The sequence below is a fragment of the Homalodisca vitripennis genome, chromosome X (genome assembly GCF_021130785.1).
Source record: "Homalodisca vitripennis isolate AUS2020 chromosome X, UT_GWSS_2.1, whole genome shotgun sequence".
NCBI lineage: Eukaryota > Metazoa > Arthropoda > Insecta > Hemiptera > Cicadellidae > Homalodisca > Homalodisca vitripennis.
Window position 1 is genome coordinate 115,410,652 of NC_060215.1, and position 22,437 is coordinate 115,433,088.

At 34.4% G+C, this 22,437-nt stretch overlaps 1 protein-coding gene across 1 annotated transcript in view; it reads left to right on the top strand.

Moving 5' to 3' along the window:
- The window catches only part of LOC124369809 (homeotic protein ultrabithorax), a 306,869-nt gene that overhangs the window by 281,574 nt on the left and 2,858 nt on the right, over positions 1-22,437 (top strand). The window lies entirely within an intron of this gene.

The window sequence follows — 22,437 nt, forward strand, 5'->3', positions numbered from 1 at the left end:
ATAAGTGAAAACTGTCAATCGTTACATCGACGTATTGGAGATAAGCAAACTTTTCTCAAAAGAATTGAAGTGCATGTCCAAAACGTATAGTTTTTACGACTATTAAATTCAGAACAAAAGTTCTGAATTTAATAGAACTGAATATCTTATTGCAATAGCCGATATCGCATCCATAAACTCAGAAGTATTGAATATTTATAAAAAAAATAATTAAGAGATCAGTACTACTATGACGGATCCGTATACACATGGTGTGGAGTGGGTTTGCACGACGAATATTTAAGTAGCCCACCGGAATTCCCAGAAAGAGATTGAATTACGAAATACTGTATTTAAATTAATCGTGAATATGGTTTAGTGTAGTTTTTGTTCATAGAATTGAGGTCCAAACAAGCAACGGTCAATATTTTGGGCACCATACACACACTTGACGTTGAATTTACTAGTAAGTCAAAGTTGATGTGAATATAAAATTAACAAATTTATCTTTATTCCTAGCAAACATGTCCAAAAGATTACAAATGTATTTACACAACTCTCTTTTTTAATTGCTTTACTTGAAAATATATTGAAATGCCAATAACATAATTTAAATTTAGTGGCTTTAATATTCCGGGAGAAGAATTCTCCTCGCCGCTCGGTAGTCTGGTTTTTCTTGAAGAATGGTAAGAATGGGTGGTTGGAGTAGAACGTAATAAATCCTGTAGAAAGTCAGAGTAATGAGGAGTACTATGGCTCAGACACAGTATAAATTTCTGAGACTAGCAGCACTGTTTATGAGCTGCAACTGGATACAAGACGTGGGGTGGTGTAGGAGGGGGTGCCTGAGGTGGTGGCGGCGATACCGCTGACGGGGAGGAGAGGCTCGCCTCAGGGTTGCTGATAGCGCTCTGCAGGGGTTCAACCGCTGATACCATTCTAGAGGGTGCAGCCCGCCAGATTAGTCGCACTATGCCCAGAGCTGATAACTCTCACGCTATCCTGCCAGTGAGGTCGATCATCTAGTCATATGTGCAGTCCATTCAACCCTGGACGCTAAAACATCACGGTAAAGAACTACACTAACATTTCAAACTCAAATCATTGAAAACATACAAGTAGGAAACCTACATCAATACTGATTACAAAAATAGAATCATAATAATATTCTTTGAAGTAACACATTTTGTTAATATAATTCCCTAAATTGTTAAGGTTTCGATTCTTAAGTACCTTAATTTAAGTGTTATTCCTTAATCATGGGTTTAATCATTGTTTCGTACGTAGCAGTATTTTATTCATTAATACGTGTTATAATTTACATATATGTTTGGTACAATAAGATATTATTTTTTTGTTAAAACCTGTTCATATGCTCTAAAAGTTACTATATTTATCGTGATGATTACTAGTTTATTATGTACCTTAAGTCATTCAGTTTCAAACTTTGTTTAATTTTACTGCCATGTATCCTTTACAATGATTTAATAAGTGTGTGAAGCCTAAACAAAACACGAAAATCACAATAACTGTGTAAACCTCCAATATTGTTTTGAGTAAAGTACCATTTTGAGTTGTGACATTTAGTGATTTTTTTAAACAAATCCTTTTAAAACTTAATTTAAACGCTCAGTAAGTGATAAAACGACTAAAAATATTATGCTATTATACTTTATTTGAATGTAAAATAACGGTCATAAATTTACGTGTAAAATGAATAAACTCTACATGAAGAATGAAAAACAACATGGTACAATAAGACTCCTAACGAACAAAACGACTCCAGACACGAGGACACGAACAGTACGCCTCATGAGATGGCAACATATCCTCCTATTTCATACTACCAACCGATTATTGATCTACCTAAATCATAGGCCGCACTAACCCGAGGCTGCGGCCGTGTAGCGATATGGTGACAACGTCCGTCGTTCCGTTCCACGGTCGTTTAGAACGGCCCACATTCACTCCGGCTAGTCCGCCGTTACGTATTATGTATTTTGTACTTTCCTCGGGTGCCTATAAGACAAAATTGTGTCTGTCGGGGACAGTGGCGAGAGAGTCCTTATCAGCACGGGGACTCCTCAATGCGCCCAAGGCGATAGGCGATAGGGGTAGTGATGGCTGTCCCTCACATTCTATTTACAGGTTTATTGTCGGATCCTCCCCTCCTATCGCACTTTGAAAGCTCCATTCCCGGGGGAAGTTTACCTGGAAACATATGTATTAAACGCTTGTGATTTATTGTTTATCTACAGCATATTAATACACTGACGTAGTGTATATCGCTTATTAAATAAAAATAGTATAGTATAGTATTGTATACAATTAATTGGTGATCACCGTTGAGATAAAGAAATAGATAGTACTTGCCGCTCAATGGACAAAATATATAGATATTGTTGCAACTGAAATATTAATATGAGTTATTATAAAAACTCAAGATTCCAACTACATCTGTACATAAACAAATTTTTATGTTGGTCTATAAATAACGGAGTGATGAGTTTCTATCATTTGAAGAGCCACAATATTTGAACGAAATGACGAATCAAACTAGCCAAGGTACTAGGGCGAAATATTGATAAGATAAAAATTAAACGGTTTAAATTTGTTTGGCTTTTTTTATAGTTGTTTTCACAAGCTGCGTTATATAATATTGTTGGAACGGGGAGTTGGGCTATGAGGATCGTTTTCGGTGAAGTTTTGCAGAAGTTTTCCTTAAGTGCAACCATGAGGACATTAATTGTCATTAGCCGATTTTTTTTTCAAAACCTACCTAAAACGGAGCTAATGTATTTACATAAAAACGAAGGGCGATGAAAGAAAATTTAATGTATTAGTTCTCTCAACAAGTGAAATAATTTTTTCCTCCACAGCGTTAATTATAGTTAAAAATATTTTCTTCCTTAATAACTATATGAGCTAATGCTAAAGCGTACGTGAGCAGAATTGTTAGGAACAGCTGAAGTATCCTTCATTGCATAACTGGTAGGCTACTCTCTTATAAAGACATTTCAAGGTGTACCATTGTGTTCAAGGAACAAAGCGTCCCTTGCGTGAGTGAATCACTGTAATTAGTATACATTAACAAATTGAATTAGTAAATTGCCACTATCTGGGTGAACGCAGTAAGGCCAGCTGCGTGTGAAGAACACGAGCGTTCGAGCTTAAACTCACCTAATCTTAATAATTTATCTGGATGTAAATTTTCACTTTCCAAGATATACCTTCTCGACTTGACAACATCCTGAGCCACTTTGGTGGATTGCTCTATAAATCGTGGCCAGTGACAAATGGAGGATGTAGCTTGATGCATCAGCGCAGGTCTCCGGCCGGGCCTCCATTGGTGGAGAGGTCCTCCTATAAATCCTCCTGAAGATAGGATCAGCGCAACGCGAGGGCGCCAAACCTAGGGTCACAGTTTTTATTTCTTTATTTGTCCTCCACGAGTCCAATGTGAGCGCTGGGTGATAGGTCCTTCGATAACGCCTGCTGGATTTATGTCGACGTCAGGAAAACGCTTCTAGGAAGTCCTCTAGGACCTTTTATTGAGTCTTCATTTGGGAACGAATCAAACACAAGTCGATCACGTGACAAAATATCGTACAGTAGTAGCTTATACTTCAACATTATCTTTAAATAACATGTGGGAACCCCAAAGTATAGAAACAAATTTAGTCCACATACAGATTTGCATTAGTTTATTTGCTTTAACTTTACACTCAATTAATTCTCTTCTCGATACATTAGTTCAATACTATAACATTTTCTCAGATAATGATTTAATGAAATAATCTAAAACTGTGGGAAATCATAAAATGCTAGTATTATGAAAAGTACTTTTTTGTAACAAGCTGAAGTTATGATTGTCTATTACTTGACCTAGAAACCAAAATGTATCAAACTAAAAAAATTAACAAACTCAAAATTGTTTTCTTGTAGATTAATGCAGAAAATACATATAAATATGATTTATCAATTAAAACTTTATAATAATAATAATAGAAAATAGATACATTCCTGGCTAATTTTGACAGGTCAGATTCTTAGCCATTGAAAAAGAATCGCTTTTACTTCACCGAATACATTGAGGATAAAAGGATTGTAGTTAACTAAACAACTTAACCGCTAAGTGGGCTTATTAAAAGTTATGCTGTGAACAAGACAAACGCAAAAATACTGTGTTCGGGTTACAACAAAGAGTAAATAAAAGAGGAGATGAATATGACAGGTTTAAGGGGAGACGGGGTGTTTCCCTCCCATTTGGCTTGACCACTCTGATGCGATTTATGGTTATGCTTTCTTAAACTGGGAATGTACTTGAGCGATAAGTACGGCGGCGGCGTGGGTGTGGTCTTTCACAGTTTGTTCTTGTCACAGAGGATATACAGCTTCGCACGGGCAAGGCTAGGCTTTTACAGGGCTTTGGGTCGCGAGTGTTGATGGTACACAGCAGTATAAAACGTTGTACATTGCGTGGGACTTGAAAGTACATCCTTATTTTTAAATTCCCTAAGCGAATTAAACTTTCACCTAAAACGTGAAGTGCGCATGTTTACAGATATAGGGCTGTGACTTATTGGTACTTTAGAATTAATCAGGATAACTTGATTATGTAATTCTATAACTTAGTTTATAATTTTACCACCACTCATTTTATTTTTTAAATGACACTAATTTGGTGTTATTGTAGAATAATAAACATTTTCCATGATATTGGTACAATGTTAATTAGATTAATTGTCACATTACGCCTCTGTATGATTGACTATTAAAAGTTCTTAGTACAAATAGTTAAATATTCAACGAAATATTTTTGTGACTATGTTAAATTCTACTATATCACATATATTGGCTCACTTTTTCACTTATCTGGGTATTTTTAAATATCATAATTTGAACTTAATAATTCTGCAGACGTCTCACTAGTAAATAAATACAATATTTTGAATGTATCAAATATTATATTTGAATTTCATCCTTTTTCTACATATTTTTTACATAAATCTTAGTATATATTTAGCAGGGATTTAATAAAAAATTGTGTTTTTTACGGAAAATTGTGTTTAAATAATATAATTGTTCTGTTAAGTTATTTATCTGATATTATGTATGATTTTTTAAATATAATCGTCTTCAATAATTAAAATACTTCACTTTACTGAATTGTACACTCGAAAGTGTGACCTAGTACCGAACCATGTGGTGTTGGGACAAAAGTAGGGTTAGGTTAGGCGCACGTGGCCAATCAATATGGCCGCCACGCCGCTACACCAGCGCGTGCCGCCGCTGCGGACAAATCCGAAACTATCGCTATCTGTTAATTTATTAGCCGTTGTATCAGTTTTCGCACCTACCCTCCAAAGTGGTTTTTAACTCATACCTGTAACTATTAAAACTACACTTCTGTTGGAAGCTTTTAAATATTTTATTTGCTTAAAAGAGTATAAACTATCTAATTATATTAGGGTAAGAGAGAAATAGTAAAAATGTAAAATTGTTTTGTTCGTTTAAAATATTTTACTACGACGTCTGTAACCTGCTAGCATCTGATAAAATATTAAATACGAAGAAGATAAGAAAAGAACAAACATAAATTTCCTGTAATTTTTATTTTATTGGAAACAAACATTATCTTGGCAAAAAGGAAAATTCTTTATTTGTAATATAAACAACGTTCAATACCCAAAAAACAATAATACATTTGTAACATAAATAATAACAAACGTAAGTAAAATTAAATGATTCATTTCACACAAGTTGTACAAAATTCTGGAAACATTATGTGAAAAACATTAAATTAGTATGAAAATTAAGTAGCTTTACAGTTTACAGTATTTAAAAGTTATGTATATAAAATATATTAAGCTTTTGGCATTATGGTTTGGAAATTGTTATATGCTAATTGAATTGCTGGCTATTGTAGGAAGTTGTTGCCAGCAATTATGTCTTAGTTGTATAATACACAACTTCAATCTGTTTCTTTGAACTTTTGTCGTAGTTTAGGATTTCTGTTTGTCATTAAGTCATTTTATTACAGCTGGTGTGCAAGAAAACGACATAATTATTGAGTTATACTAATTTTCCACTCAATAAAACAAAACTTAAAATTCAAATATTCTTCCGTTTTAACTATCAACTTGTTCGCTCGGCTCCACTTGAATATATTTTAGAATTGTTTACACAAACACCAGAAGTGCTGCAGAAGTAAACCGGAAGTAGTGAATACATTAGCGGCCGTATTCCGGCTGAGGTGGTCAGAAGAGCGATGGCTTGAGGGTGGCGGGGGTGGGGGCGGAAGAAAGAAGAGCCAATTACAAAGTGAGTCAAGATTGATCACTATAGCAACGCAGCCTGTGGCTGTTCCAGCCTCCGCCACCCTCCCCCCTACAATCAATACAACACTCACTTCTTCCATTCTTTATTACCATGCAATTTTTGTTTCGTTGTATTTAATTTACCATTAAATGGACCACTTAAGTTTCATCTCACTTTTTAAAATTATTGCAATAGTTCAAAATAATCAAACGTTAAGGCTTATTAAAAGCATAACAAATATAACTAAAACTGTAAAGTTTAATTTGGACTATATATTAATATTATGTGTAAATGTAAATTATTCTTATTAAAGTATACAAGTCTCTAAAAATGACTTTAATAGTAAATTTTTCTATTACAACTATTTAGAATATAATGTAAATAGAAGAGTCAAAAATACAAAAACATTTGTTAAAGAATTGGTACTTCACAAAGAAGGACGAAGCTTAAAGTGTAAGATGAATAAAGTTTGCTAACCTAAGAGCTATGCAAACTATTTAAAATTTAATTGTTAACTTACGTTCTAGGTTTGTTCCCGTTTCAGGGATCAACTTACTGTAGCTAGGTTTGTTCTCGTTTCAGGGATCAACTTACTATATCTAGGTTTGTTCTCTTTTTATAGATCAATTTACTGTTGCTAGGTTTGTTCTTTTTTCGGGGATCAACTTACTGTAGTGTTTGTTATCTTTTCAGGGATCAACTTACTGTGGCTAGGTTTGTTATCGTTTCAGGGATCAACTTACTGTAGCTAGGTTTGTTCTCGTTTCAGGGATCAACTTACTATATCTAGGTTTTTTTCTCTTTTCATGGATAAACTTACTGTAGCTAGGTTTGTTCTCTTTTCGGGGATCAACTTGCTGTTGCGTTTGTTATCTTTTCAGGGATCAACTTACTGTGGCTAGGTTTTTTATCTTTTCAGGGATCAACTTACTGTAGCTAGGTTTGTTCTCGTTTCACGGATCAACTTACTGTAGCTAGGTTTGTTCTCGTTTCAGGGATCAACTTACTGTAGATAGGTTTGTTCTCGTTTCAGGGATCAACTTACTGTAGATAGGTTTGTTCTCGTTTCAGGGATCAACTTACTGTAACTGGGTTTGTTCTCTTTTCAGGGAACGTCTGACTTAATGTTTTATCTTATTTTATTTAAATATAACTTATGAAACTAGGTTACTGAATGTCTACCGAGTGCAATATTACGCCATTACATTACTGCCGCGAATAAGTATAATTGTGGCACTTGTTTGAAATATTATACTCAAACTCGCTTTGATGTAAATAAATGTAACGTTTAGCGAAACCACTACTCGCTCACAGGCTAGGAGTTGGAGTTACCCATTTTGCCAGGTAACCTTGGCACTCAATCTCGGTTGTAGTTTAAGCGCACGCGCGGGCGTACACACAGTTTTCGCATTTATATTTTTACATTAGTAGACTTTAGAAAATAAGGACATTTGAAGTTAAGGTACTCTTAAGATTAAAAAAAAAGCTGTTAGTTTCTTTTTTTCCTAACGAATACAAACCATCAGAAACCAGTGTTTGATTTCGAAAGATAACAACTTAAACTCTGTACCTTACAAATCTATGATTGTTACAGATTAAAAAATTATATTTTCTGATTTAGTATATATTATTTAGTATTTCTGATAGTTACAACCTACAATATACCTTAATTCAAAATTTTATATTTTCTTGTTTTTTATATGTTTTTGTAATTATATGAATAAATAGAACTACTTGAGGGTATTGTCTAAATTGCATGTCAATATTTTTAACTATATATGAAGGCACGCAACTGTTTTGGCGGAACATGACTGCGCATTACTGTTGGCCTATTCTACCTAACAGCCTATGTTTTTAATACATTTTATTTAAAGTAAACATAAAAAATACTGAAGCCAAAATACGACCTGCTGGACATTTTGTATACGTGTTTCTGCCTTAATAATTCATACAAATATAATTTAATATGGAATTCTTGAAACAAGTTTCAGAAAATAAAGTTACAAATGTTTGCATGTGTAACAACATAACAGCTATGTATTTTGTGCTAAACGGTTAATTTGTTCCAGGAAGTTTAACATTACTATTGTAATGAATTGGTAAGAGGAATTTTATGGATATATATTATTGTGTTATAAAAATATGTTATTATAAAGGTTGCAGTAGGCGGTTGATTTGGTATTTGTAGGGTTTTCAGTACTTTAGGGTTGGGTTCTAAAACACTTGCTATATGCTCCAAAACAAACACATAGGGACGCTTGACCCACCAAAAGTCTTTGAAATACAATAGTGTTTAGTGGTGTGAGGGGGGGGGGGGTTGACCACAAAGAACATCTCTTTTTCAAACTTCACACTTCTAGGTCAGTACGAAATGCTCTATATGTTGTGTCGGATATTAAGTGAATCAACATTTAAATAGGTTATCAAGAAACATGAACTTATTCTGCTTTATTTGTTTTATAGTATTAGCTTAGTTCTGTAAGCTTCAAAATCAAAGTGTTGTATCGATATGCATGAGTATGTAGAAGTACCGCATCACGATCTTACAACGAATCAAAACTATGAGCAAAAACTCCATCTAAATCATCCAAGAAAAGGAACAATAAAAGGATGAATGCATCTTTCCCGATACTCAGCAATATCTCACCGCAGTCCTTCATAAATCCTGCTGACGTAACGACTGCTGATTCTGCTACAGGACACGTGCTGCTGGATCTAGTTCTTAGCATCAGCACGAATATTGAATGGAGAAATAAATCTTATAGTTTTTAACAACAAGAACTATTATGTTTTACTCTCAAAACGATCAATTTTTCTAATGGTATTTCAAAACGTTATGGTTTTTTGAACAGAGTGATGACCTGTTTTACCATAATAATAAAGAGAAATATTAAAAGCACTGCTGTTTCACATCAAACCTATGGATAGTTTTGCAGCTATCTAACCTTTAAAAACTTGAATAGCAAAGTTATGAAGTCTTGCTTGACTTTCGTACTACAATTTTATCTTGAGGTGGTAGAAGTAGTATTAGGTATATATATATAAATGATATTGTGCAATAAAAATGAAAATCACATTTTCTCTTTTTATGATTAAGCGCAATAACGATCTACTATTACTGCTCGACTGAAACCACTACCACAAGCAGATCTATTTGACTGGATCCAAACATTTAAACACTGCTCTACTTTAATTTCTATACTGAAGTTCTCCACACGAATGGCCCAAAATATACTGATAATAATGATTTTACGATGTCAGAAATATTCTGTAGTAAGCCTTTGAGTATTAGCTGTAATGATCTATCTAAATCTCCACTGTACCAACTCTGTCACGTCGTAAGTTTACTGGACCATAAACATCCATTCAAACTTCAGACTCATTTTTATTCCCAACTGATGCTGCTCCTCACTATCAGCGCGGCTATCATAAAACTATCAGCATTCTTCATTAATAAAACTTTTCCCAAGCGTAAAAACCCACTCAAACATTCACTGTTCTCAAGTCGACACTAACCCTGTACCACAGTGAAGGTATTAAGGCTCGACTGATGTTGATGAAGTAGTACTCAGCAAGGCATCACCGGGTCTCACGTAACCCCGGTCTCTGCTGGTTTAACAAATGACCTGATGTCCCGCCCCAGTCTCCGAGGACTCGTGAGGATGAAGGACGACCTTTTGCATCGCTCCTGAAGATATACAGACACGGTAACTCTCCTGCACGTATGCGTTCCCAGAAGTATCTTCAGGAGTTATGTCTTTACCCCAGTTTTCCTTCGTTTCGTTATTTTCCAGTGTTGTTTCCGTTATTTATGTTACTTCGGCGCTACTTTCAGAATCATGGAGTACTGAGGAGTCCTAGTATACAGCATAGTATGTATTTAGTACATTTTAGTTTCTAAAGTGACACTGCATTAAGGTATTTAGTTGTAAATACAAATTTTATATGTCGTATTCAGTCGTTAGGTCCCACGTATCAACCAAGAGGTTTTGATATTGGCCAATAAACAATTCGTATAGTTTTATTCTCGACGCGTCATTTCGTAAATAATTCTTTACAGAATGATATAATTTCTGAAAGAGAATGTAACCAGTGAAATGTTCGAATATTTTCTTTTACTTCAAATTTCGTTTTGTTTTACTAAAAATATATTAGTTCAAACTGAGTGCAGTGTGTTAAATTAGAATGAATTAAAATTTGTATTACATAAATATGGAGATTTCTTGCGTAGTAGGAGCATTGATTTGGAGCAATATTCGATCAGTTTTGACACTATTTATCTTCATATTTCTATAACCTAAAAAAAATTCCCGGGAATATCGTGCCCTGATGATTATATTTCGAGAGATTTCCAGCAGTATTGCTTGAAAGAGATAATATTTTCGCTGCAAATCGGTGGCCCGGGAACAAAAATTTACTATAGCAGTCCAGAACAACAGTGTTGGTAGATGTAGCGCTCCGCCGCGCCGTCGGTTGAGTGGGGGAGGGTTGTTTGTCAATGTCTACCAGGGGTTTAATTGTAAAACAAGACCTAGTGCTGCATAACATACGAGCCAGTGCCTTGCGCCGCGCTGCGTCAATCTCATATATTGCGAGGATATCATGTGCCTCTGTATTCCACATGTCATTACTACAACTGTTTAAATTTTTAAGGCCTTCATAAAGATTGTTTCCCCAAAATTTATTGCATAAAATCAATGTAAAAATCTGTTTCTATCTCTAAAAAATATGTAGAACTTAGTTATATCCACAAAGGCATGGTATCATTTGTTCATTTCCTTATACACAACACTGCGTAACTTCGGTCATTGCACGAAAAATCTTGTGTCTCTAAAACACAACATTATGTTCGAGGAAAGATCACTAACAAGAATATATGTTGATCTACAAAACAGGATTGTTTTAAAACATACTCAAAACATTCTTTTTAACATTATTTCAGCGCAGGAATGATTCTAAAAACTAGTCCCACTCGCTTTTATTAATTTACTAAAAGTGTCTTGTTATTCCCCACAGATTAACCTAATCTGACGATTAAATTGCAGTTGTGACAAATATTGTAACTGAAAATTGTTACAGTAGTTTATTGCAATCAGTTAAAACGGTTAAGCTCTCGTTATACTCATAGTTGGTCTATAATGTAGATTTAAATGTATTCAAATACTTTATCTGGCTAAAATTTCTTAGTTGCTAACGATTGCTGCTGAAATATTAAACTGGTTTTGAATCATTACAATATCTAGTACAATACTTGTTCATTGAGTAAGAATTTTAAAACAACTTACATAACTTTCAATCGTTAAAAAAAATCTATTGTGTTTTTAAAAGGTTGGTAAACACTAAATTATTTATTAACGTAGAAGAAATTCTACGACCTTTTCTTAAGTAAAGTTATATACAATTCTATAAATAACAAATTTGACAGAGACGCTCGGCATGCCAGAGTTGCAACGTTGGGTTGATGACACGTATACGCATAATTGCTTGCATTAACTGGCTAGGAGTACCCATCCTTCACTCTTCACGTAATGATGTCTCCGAGACTGCACGTAGTGTCGCTGCCGCAGCCGTTGTCGTACCCCGGCTTTCACAGTCCCATGCGTAATAGCCTGCACCCCCTCAATCTTCAATATTGCCCTTACCTGTTGGCACGCGCTACCTCCTTATCAAAGTTTCCGATCTCTTGCCTCATTAATCCTTTAGATACTCTTAATGAGTCACTTCTCAACCAATTGATTACTTGTTACCTTAAGTTTCCTCTCTTTCAGAGATTTATAAACGAGTGTGATTCTACCAACATATAACACGTGCAGCACTTTTATTTTCCAGTTTTTTTTTTCAGATAACCGCAATATTTAACGCTATAAATGACCTATTCCAAGAGAAGGTATGAAATTTTATCAAATTGTTGTTCAAGCTCAAGTTTATTAGTATTAATAAGTATTGCCCATAATTAATTTTCCGTTTATAATGAATGTGTTGACTAATTATATAGAAAAGGCCGGTGGCCGAGCGGTCTACGGCGTCGGACTTGGGTCTTAATTGGAACCAGCGCAGGTTCAAATCCTGTCTGTAACGTAGCTCTTTTTATCAGTACTGTTTTGGCTTTGTATTGTAACGACCCTCCTTCTTGCTCTATTTGATAAGATTCTACCACACGCCAGGGGCCCATGAGGACGGGCAGAATAAGGTTAAAAGGAGGACTTCTAATCGGATGACTATATAATATTTATTGATTAGCCTATTAGTGCAGATTTTAAAGTGTTCATGTTCTGAATATCTGCGGATTGTAAATAATATTTAATACCTGCTGTCGGCTGTTTCAAATTAAATGTTTTATTCCCGTCTAAATTTAATTGAACTGGAACACTCTTCATCGGTTTGTTCCAGTAGTATCTCGTCGCCTCGTGTCGAGTCCAGGGGTTATTTATTCGATAGAGACTAGTGTGAGGTCCGACTCCACCCAGGATATGTTAATCTACCGACCGTAAATATCCCGGCTCGCAATTTATTCATTTCGTTAAACCGCCGTTCAAATTTCTCCAATCAAATAAATCCGGCCAGTGTTATTTCTTTTTCCCGCGGTCGGGCCTGACTGCTCCGTGCTGGGGACCCCGCGCCTCCTCTGCTCTACACCGCCGCGCCGTGCAACTAGTTTGTGTGGTGTAAATTGTGTCCGGGCTACATTATTTATGAGTGGTGATGAATGGACGCAGTGATAGCTCAATTAGTACCTACATTGCCCACCAGATGTCGTCGACCTCGGGGTACACACCACGTATGGTCGGTCCCACAATTACACTCTTTTCACCGACACATTGTATGATTGTTATTTAGACTAGAGCGTTTTACCGAGGCGTAAATAATACTGCTGAAATATTACGCGAAGGTGTTTAATAGGTCTGTAATATCCAGGACTTCTCACTCTACAGCATAGGCTACGTGTAAAATAGACAACACGGTTTAACAATTGAGTCACAAAATACAACTTTCTTTTTTCGGTCGCGCCGTCTGGTTCTAAGATGTTTATTTACTTCATTAGTAAGTAAATTTAGGAACAAACATGTAATGTATTGTATATAAAATTTAAGTATGATTTTAGGAAAAACTCCAAACGATAAGTACCTTAATGTAAGGTTACCTTTACAAGATTTTCATTAGAAAATCGCTGTTCGTTTGTCTCATTAAAAGTAATTGAATTTGTAAGAAAATTATTACAACGTTGGCAAATTTAAGTGTGAAATGAAAACCGTGATTGCGGTACTGTAGTTGCAGTTCCACAAATGAAACGGTGATGGGCAAATGCCGTTTTATGTTGTGTTATATTACGCTTATTTGTGGACACGGGTGTATAACCAAGAAGGAATGGTGACACGGTGCACCGAACATACTACTAGTTCGCTGACTGAGGGAACATGTGCTCTGAGTGCGTGTCTGTGTGTATTGTCAACGCAATATCTGTCCACGCACGTACCGCTCCTATGTCACCACAACGCCATATATCCCGCTTCCCACGTTTATTGCTATTTTTACCCAATATGAAATATCGCGCGGAACGTGGATGGACCAGGAATTATTGGGCACCCAAGGGATTCCGTTTTGCTCGTATTCTCTTTCTTAAAACTCAACAAACTCCTTTGTTATCACGTGATGCTTGACTTCCGGTCTATTCTCGAAAGTAACATCTACTTTTTTATGTATAACATTTTTTACTTCTTTTCGGAAGAACAGTGTTTTACAGTAACTGTCTTCTTTTTGGATTTTATTCTCTCCACTGGCACCACTGAAGCCTCAAATCCATTGCTAAAATGTTTAAACAGATGGTAAAATCAGCCAATCCTGTCAATTATTGAATCGCAGCATACTTTTGGAATGATTATAGGTCAATAGGATAGTATATCGTCTCTTGACATATTAATAAAGAGAAAGAATCCCCTGAAAAAGTTTCAAGGGTCAAGGAACAGAATGCAGAAAATTGGCTAGAGGTGGAGTCTCTTAGACGTTTTTCCCGTCATTCAAAAACTGTTATGGGAACTTTAAGCTCTAATTAAACATTCGCTGAATGGTAAACAGAGGTGAAATGTTCATAACCATCCAAGCATTTCCATCAAACACTTAGTAGATATTTATAACCTGTAAATTAGACGCGAAACAAGAGCTGACGTCTCTTTTGGGAATTTGATGGAGATTTGTTTCTTCATAGCTGAAAACTGTTTGCGGCTATCTTAACAGAGGTTTGACTTTAATTTTAGTTTTCATAATCTAAAACAAGAACTACTAAACATTCCTCCGGTTTACGGAAAAATTGTAGGATTTTCTTCAATTTTCAACGAGAGTTTTCTTTTAACAGTTTTAGTTAGGGGATGTTACTGGGAAGATAAAAAAAATCTTGAATACACCGCAAAGCATAATTGTATGGATCTGGAAATGCACTCTAACTTTCAACCTTTTATATACGGTCATTCAAAGTTTAGCTAGATGTTTGAGGGGCCTTTGAACAGTTTGTATAATATCGTTGTATAACACGATTTATTCTGTATTCAGTACTATTTCTATGAACTAGCTCTAAGCACGGATAGGATGAATAAACTTACTTTGTTAATACTTAAGTCGTATAAAATAACACTATCAATCAATAGGGAAAATAGGCTTTGTGTTAATAAAATGTATCAGGAGAGACTCGTTGCAGTTTGTGCAATAAGAAATAAAATTCGTTAAAAGAGTACTAACAAATTTTTTTCATGAATAAAAATTAATGAAAAACTAAAAGAAGTAATAAATGGATAACAATTAGAGTTTCTTCAAATAGTCATCTCATTCGAGTGTGTGGGAAAATATATTTTCTTGTTGCTGTTCTTGTGAAGTTGTTTGGTCTTCAGACGTGTCAATCCAAGCGAAATCTAGATTCCTCTACAAGCAAACTTGTTGACAAAGGAAATCCTGTTGATTTCGCATTCAGCAAACTTTATATCTCTTCAGGTTGAAATTCCTCTCTACGTTTTTTGGCAGTATAGGAGCGAAAGAGTTGAGAAGAGAAGTGGCTGGCAGTACAGGAAGAGAAGGGCGCTGTCAAAGTGCCGCCGGTTTCCCGCCTCCCTGAATGTATAATGAGACGGCGCCTTTACTTCCGGTATGAAGTTTCTTACGCGACGAGCTTGAAAGCACGATAGAAATGGTTTAGAAAGCTAGAAATTAAAGATAAAAATATAGAGGAGGATATATAGTTCGGTGTCATTGCCATATCTTCAGCTACTAACTTTTTATACATCTAGAGAGATCTATTTTTGTCTGCAATAAAGGATAATATAGTTCCCTTATACTACAAGTCATAAGACTAAGTTTTAATAAACTAAGCTTGTAAAACTAATAAGAAATTCCCCATCCTGGAGTGAGAGCTACCACCACTCTCTCCAGCTTAAGTTACCTCTTAAGTTACTCATGAAATCTCCCTTGAGTTACACTTAACCATCATGATAGTCAACTTCTATTCTGTTACTTGTGGATCAGTTTTTCAAGTTGATAATTTTTTTAAATTTACCTAATATTATAAAAAATGTTATCGTGGTGTTAAAATGTTTGTAATCTCCTTAATACAGTTTGTTTAAATTTCTTTAGTCGTTCCACACCTTTCGTACATAATCTCAATATACTTGTTATTTCAATCAATAATAATATTTTTCTAGTTCAAAAAGCCTTTCATTAATTTTGCGTTTGCAGTGTTTAATTTAAATCAAGGATTGTTTGTTTACACTTTATAATTAATTGGAAACTGTACATTTGAGAAAGAAACAGCTCATTTCCCTTGTTTACAAACAATAACAGCAAACAGTTACAACAAGAAGCAAACATAAAATTTCACAAAGAATAACTTTGAAGAAATAAATAACACCAATTTTGAAGTACACTAATTATAAGCTATAATGTTTGGGTTATGATGGGAAAAGGATCAAATATTACACAATAAAGTCATACATTCCCCAGACATACGTTCCAGAGAACATAACTAGGTAAATGTTTAAGTTAACAACTTAAAAGGTATTTTTGTGCATTACATCATATTAATGAAAATCTCAGCTGACTCATTTGTATTGCGAAAAAAGTGAAACTGCCTTTCATCTCATGTTAAAATAGTAATTTCGGTTTGCACGTCTAACAATAATCTATTACCTTACTCTTAGCCATCGAAGACCATCATCTATACATTATTCATTATATACATCATATATATATATATATATATATATATATATATATATATATATATATATATATATAATATTATAAATGGAGACTACGGTAAATAATGTTCAGTATTAGGCAGAGGCTGAGTAAAGTAGAGTCGACTCCCTCGGCTGCGAGTCGCAGTATATATATATAATGACATTCTTACTTCCTCATTCATATATACACATAGAAGTATTTTCCGCTGTCTCGTCTTTTTGGCTCTGCGATCCACTTCCGTTCTGGCGCTCGTCGCCTCCCGCCACCCCCTCCACCCTCCACGACGGCGTCCTGGCGCTCACAACAAACCTCCCTCGGCAAGAAATTCCTATTTTATTTATATAACTGGAGATAGGAACATACCGAGTACTGCTTTAGAACACGCTAAGATGAACGACTTTGCTTTGTCGGCTTATCTCTCTCATGGAATTTATCTCCCTCCATAGTCGACTCCCCCTTTTTTCGAGTCCGGCGAAATTGTGATCGCGATTCTAGCCGGCGATTTTCCACTGATATTTGCTTCTAGCTTTCAACGGACATTCATTTCCCGGCTGTAAGTTTCCGTTGTGCTTTTAAAAGTTGCGATAAATTTGTGGATTCAGGACATATCTTTAGAAATGTATAGTGAACTGATTCTGTCCTTTTGAAAGGGATTATAAATGGATGTATCATTACTCCACACTCTTTACGTTGTTTGCAACTAGTAAATTATGATGTTAAATTGAAAAATAGTTTTCCATAACCTATTTGTTTTTAGTAATTACAGTTGATACATATGTATTTGTCGTAAATTTACATTTTATAATTTTATAACAGTGTAACCTCTCCAGGCCTCTAAATAAATATTATTTGAAAGGGTGAAGTAATTATTCACCACTAGATATATAAAGCGGAGGATTGAAATTTTATATTAGAAGGTAGGAGTACGACACACCATGTGTCATAAAAGGCTTCGCTGAGGTTGCATGCAAAATGTTCAATCAATAGCTCATATCATTCTCGAGATGTCCTGCAGGCAGTTAGATAGAAGTACAATCATAGAAAAAATAATTGAACTAGAAAAACTGTGCATCATAGAACTCATTCATGTTGAAATAATGCTTCATGCAAAATTTAAGTCTACATATGAAATCCTTCTTGCCATGTCTTGAGAATCTTGCTTGCAACATGATACATTCACATATTTTCATTATCTGGGGTTTTATATAAAGTGAGTTTTAAATAATACTAAGTCTACACATCAAGTCACCATAAAATGATGTTAGGTTACATTTTTTAATATGTCACATTGTTGAATCTCTTATAAGTGAGTTAGTTTGAACATTTATTTATTCTGTTATTTTCTAGTTCGCATTATGGTTTTAAGAGAATCTTCAGCATAAGAGAAAAATGTGTAAAATATTCCGTAATTCTTAGCCTCAATTCCATGGACTGTCATGCACCATCACTAACCCCATTCCTCACACGGAAATAAAGCATCATACTCAATTCCAATTCTATAGGTGACTTCATTTTCGAGATATCGTGCGAACATACATATATAAAGAAGTTATTTTTTTCCTTCGCTACAAGTGAAAAAATAGACTTCAATAGAAAAGATACTATTATAGAAAAGATATGCTTCGCTAACGCTCAGCCATAATTGCGGATAATTACAGCATATTTACAGACATACTTGTACTAATTGATAGTGACTGAGACAAGCAGACCGACTACGCGGGCAAGATGGTAACAGACAAATAAAATATCTAGGTCGGGACCAAGTCGTCCCATAACTCCTTAACCAATGGATCGGAAGAAGTGCCTACTTCTGTAATTCCATATCCACTTCCGGGAGCTTACATCTGCCTGGCGTGTGAGGGACGGTCTCACTGTGTTCCCTAACATGAGGCGACACTATCCCATTAAAAATATTTTCTTTGGCCAATTTTCTCAGTACTGCAATAACAAGTAACAATAATAATAGAGATAACTGTCATTAGACTGAAGGATCTAAAAATAAGAGACTCAATTTCTATCGACGTTACATGGGAACTTACAAGAAATCTACGAGCATTTATCACTTAAAACTTTTTTTTATGTAGTTTTATTATTTTTGTCTTAGCGGAAATTTATACTAGACATATTAAAATTTTAATTGCAGCAAATATTAAACTTATATTTTTAGATTAAATATAGAGTAATATTAACATATCGCTGTAATTAAATGGAATATGGTGTGTTAAACTTAAAGGTTTTGTTTAATACTGTAAATAGTTATTTACCACCTGTAAAACCTATTGAAACTGTTCAACATATTCATTTTCTTTGTTATGCATTATTTTATTTTATTCCTTATTGCCTTTCTATTCAATTCCAACACTTAATTCAGATCCATAGGACAATGATAATTACAACTCAATAAATTTTTAAAATTTTAGGTAACGTAACAAATCTCACAATTACACAATAGCTTATTGATTTACAATATAAGGAAAGGTTACAGTATTTAACTAACTACGGTAATATAATTATATTAAATATATAATTTATAATTAAATGTTGCGTCTGCGTTTCAGCAGGTGTTCCCTTTCTACCTACTAGTTCCACCACTTGCTGGTGGTCTTTTGCTTCCTTCATTGAAATGAACCAATCAAAAAATGTAATATACATTTAAATTGTGAAGGTGATTTAGGTGGTTGGACTTTTTCTCTTGTAATTCTGTGGTACACATCAATTAAAACCCGACCGGGTCTATTTACAGTGGGGCCAATTGAGATCTCTCAATTTTGTTTCTATATTCGGACAAGAGTTATTTATGCTTCTGTCGAGTCGTTGCTTGCATAACTATTCAAGACGCATTTTAATTGGTAGTACACCAGTGACAACGCTGTGCTGGGCGGCTTTGTGAATGCATAACAGCCGGTCAAATAAAATATTCAATTAAAGGCAGTATAAATGAATTCACGATTTTGACAATTATTTCATATTGGATTTCGCAGGCATCACAGTTTAATGGTTCGTCGCATCAATTAAGATTTCATAACATCACAACGTTTAGGCTCAATGAAATTTGTAACACCTTCGATACTTATAGCGCTGGATATTGTTTATTGTTTCGTGTAAAGTTTATTATAGACAGTATAAATAACATTTACGATCGTTACATAATGCAACACTAAGTTTCGAGGATTACAATCTATCTCTTTTTCAGGTGCCAAAATACCTTAACGTACACTTTAAGCACACAGAAAAATTAACACATGCTGATAACTTGCTATAGTTATGGTTAACACAGATACAAGTTTTACGTAAAAGAATTCCTCCTCTGGTGGATTCGGACGTGTGATTCAGTACAGTGGCACGGTCGGTACGTCACCCTGGATCCTCAGATATATGATTCAGTGTTTTGACACATAACTTGTTCTGGTGTTAACAATGTCTTTGGCAATTTCATCCCCACATACAAATGACGTATAATTCATGCATGCGTAATCTTAAGTTTTTTGACTCCTGAAAAAGATGATAAATTCCAATCCTCGAAACGTAGTGTTCTATGGTTGTAACATTGCAGATGGCAAATAATATCTGAAATCCTGTTACCCTTTCAAAGTTTGATACTCAAGATTGTGTCGACAAATAATATGGAATACTATGTTATTAAACATTTTCACTCTATATATATATATATATATATATATATATATATATATATATATATCACAGGTGCTGTATTTAATGGAATATTAATGGAATAATACATTTTATTTCAAAAATTATGCAATCTTCCTTTTTGCTCTCTTATCTGTATGCAGTTAGACGCACATCTCTTCTAAGTGTGACAGCACTTGAACTATACCTGCTCACGAACGGATTGCCGATGTGTAGTCGCAATCGACTGTCCAGCTCATGGAGAGCCGGTCTATCTTAGTGCTAATTGTTAACTGACCGTTGTTTATGGTGTCATTAGAGCCACTAATAGTAAGCATATTGACACCTCTGAGCCGACAGAGCCCCTAGTTATTTATAGACCTACCGTAGTCCATGATTCACTTACTCACCCCCACGCCACCCTTTCACCCCCCCCCCCCCCCGCCATCAAAACCACCACATGTACACCGACCCATCAGTTGTGGACGCGGTACATTTTTCATAACGCAATCATCGCAGCGCCTGCAAATGTAAATCATCAAATGATTAGCAGCTGGAAATTCAGAAAATACTGCGTACCCGCTCTGTTTTTTCATTAAACTCTATTTTCTGAATTTATGACTTATTCGTCATTCTCGTCGCATTTTCGGGGTGATACAGTGTTGTTGCAGTATCATACAGTGGCATCAGATAACTTCCCTGCAAAGGCCAGTTACAAGAATGGGAAATTTATGGCGATTGCTTAAAGATGCAGGGAATCCATTATTGATTTTAATTTAAAAAAAAACGTTCATACATTTTCTTATAATAACCAGCTTTATGAGTCACCATTTAGAACTAAATTTCCTGCCAAACAATAATAGTGCACATAGAAGAAATACAAACTGTAAGAGAATCCATATATGGTTCATACAATTACAGAGAGTAAAGGAATTTAAAAAGGTACTGACTTGGAACATATATTGCTTGTAAGACCGCTTTATTGCTTAATTTGTACGTTTTGCTGACAAAAGTGATTTATTTAAGGCCACTCGTACAAGCAGCTGTTTTAGACGCTTAGTTAATTTCAAAGTTTTGTTGATGACTGCATGTTACGTTTTTATTTACAGCTCCACAAGCATGCACTGGAACACTTTTTTATAATTTGGAATGGATATTTTGTTTTTGGATGGACTTATTTAATAGCATGAATAGATATAGTGGCAATATTCGACAGGACCAACAATAACACGTAAATTAATTAAATACCATACATTTTTTATTGTTTATTCCATTCATTTGCTTTTGTCAAATTCATTAGATCCTGAAAATAATAGTTAACATTGATTAACTTCAACTCTGTTACACTTTAACAGCAGTTTTATTTGTGGTGTGAGCGTCTTTGTTATTATGCTTAGCTTATTTTAACAAAAATAGACAGTCAATTATGAGTCGTTGGAAGAGGTATACATTTTTGTTAATGTCTATATATATATATATATACACATAAACAAAAAAAATGTCAAACAACAATGTGTGATGTTGTGTTAATGTCTATGTCTGTGTGTGTGTGTGTGTGTGTGTATATATATATATATATATATATATATATATATATATATATATATATATGACTGACCACGCTATGTCTTTTAATGTCATAAATATTTTAGTAGTTACTATTTTTGCTCTTCGACGTTTTCTATAAATGTGAATTTTATTTTAGAAATATTAACCTTATATCTTTACGAGTCTTTATCAATCAGTGTCCACCTCGAAAGCAAGAGACCTCTATGTGATAAAATAGAACGATATGGATTGACTATCCTTATTCAAATATATATCACACATTTTTTTATAACTTTGAATATGCTAAGAGAATTGAAAATATAACATAAACTGGTTAAACAAGTACAATAAGTATTTATATTTAAGTTCTGTACACTAACTTACAAGCTACAATTTTATAAATACATTCAAAAAAGTAATTTTAAATATACAAAACTAAAAAAAATGACCTTTTAAATTATTTTGTATGTTAAACATTAAAAATAGAAACACAAAGTACGAATTTTAACTATTGAAATCAAATTAATTTTAGTTCTGTTTGTATTAAGAGGAGAATTAAGACATTGTTGTTTGTTTAACAAATAATTTTTTAATAATAATCCACTCCTTTACTTGTTTTAGCGTAAAAGCACTACGTATTGTTTATATGTAAAAATAAACAATGGGTATTGGATAATTGGATAATTGGACTCCAAAGGATAATAATGCAAACCTTTATCAATTTGGGAGTCAAATCGG